We start from the raw sequence: 1,245 nt of genomic DNA on the forward strand, positions 1-1,245 counted from the left end.
GCTAGGAGCCAAATCCCGCTCCTCTGTGTGAGCAGTAAGCGCTGTTAACCAGTGAGTCACAAGGTCCCTTTTCAACAGCAGGTATTACCAGGTTTAAAGAATAGTAAGAAACACTGGTTGCCAAGCTCAGAGCACATGCCTGCAATCCCTGCATTTGAGAGGTAGAGGCAGAGGGATTAGGAGTGTAGGGTCATCCTCAGATACGTAGAGAGTTCAAGGCCAACCTGAGCCACACAGACCATGTCTTGAGAGATGTAAGAAGACTGATAATGAGATGAGAGTAAAGCAAGAACTGAGTCATTCAGTAGTTTTTATGTAGTCGCAGAGGGAACCCTCCTGAGAAAGCTAGAATAGAGTCCACTGTGGTAGAGGTGACTGAGGCAAAAGTATTACACTGTTCTTTCTTGCTTATTGCGGCAGGTTGAGACTTGTGAAAGACAAGCTGGAGGACAGTGAGTTTGAATAAGGAAGAATGATGTATGGGTTCAGGCAGATTTCTCTTCTTGGGCATCTAACTTTGCTCCCTCGTCTGACCTTGTCACCAGCCTTTGATAAGGAATCCATGCGGTCGGTGGGTGGTAGTAATTGGGGTATGGAATTAGATTTTCTGATTTTGAATTTTTTTCAGTAAAGGAAAATTTTTGATATGATATTTTCATTTCAAAAACAAATAAATACACAGAGAAGAGCAGATTAAAATTAGCCTATTTGGTGCTAGCATTGGCAGCACATATAACAAGATTGAAACAACACAGAGATTAGCGTGGCCCCAGTGCAGGAATGACATGCCAATTCGTGAAGCATTCCATAGTTAAAAAGGCAAAGGCACTTGCTGCCAAGCCTGATGAACTGAACTCGATCCCGGGACCCACAGGGTAGGAGAGAACTGACCCCTGAAAGTTGTCCTCTGACCTTTACAAGTGTGCCATGACAGACACGCATATGCACACACATGCACACACACACACAAATAAATAAAATGCTATTTAAAAACGAAATGCATGTTACGAGGATTTTAACAATTGTCTGGGAAAACACTTCCAAACCATTCAGGCTCACTTCAAAAGTCCCAGAGGAAAACAGACAGAACTTAGGTCTGCACAGCGCTCAGGCTGAGAAATGCAGTTCTGACCACTGCCATTCATAATAGATTGTGCTACTGACCCTGATTCCTCATCCTTCCCTGTCCACAGCCTTTGTCATCTGACTCCGAGGCTTTTCCCACTGACAAGGCGGCATCTTTAT

General features: G+C 44.0%; 1 non-coding gene across 1 annotated transcript; it reads left to right on the top strand.

Moving 5' to 3' along the window:
- Positions 1-711: 711 nt before the first annotated feature.
- Positions 712-815, top strand: LOC117709788 (U6 spliceosomal RNA). The gene has a single exon (XR_004607003.1). It is a non-coding gene; the product is annotated as a U6 spliceosomal RNA (small nuclear RNA).
- Positions 816-1,245: the final 430 nt, after the last annotated feature.

This window comes from Arvicanthis niloticus, chromosome 5 (assembly GCF_011762505.2).
Source record: "Arvicanthis niloticus isolate mArvNil1 chromosome 5, mArvNil1.pat.X, whole genome shotgun sequence".
NCBI lineage: Eukaryota > Metazoa > Chordata > Mammalia > Rodentia > Muridae > Arvicanthis > Arvicanthis niloticus.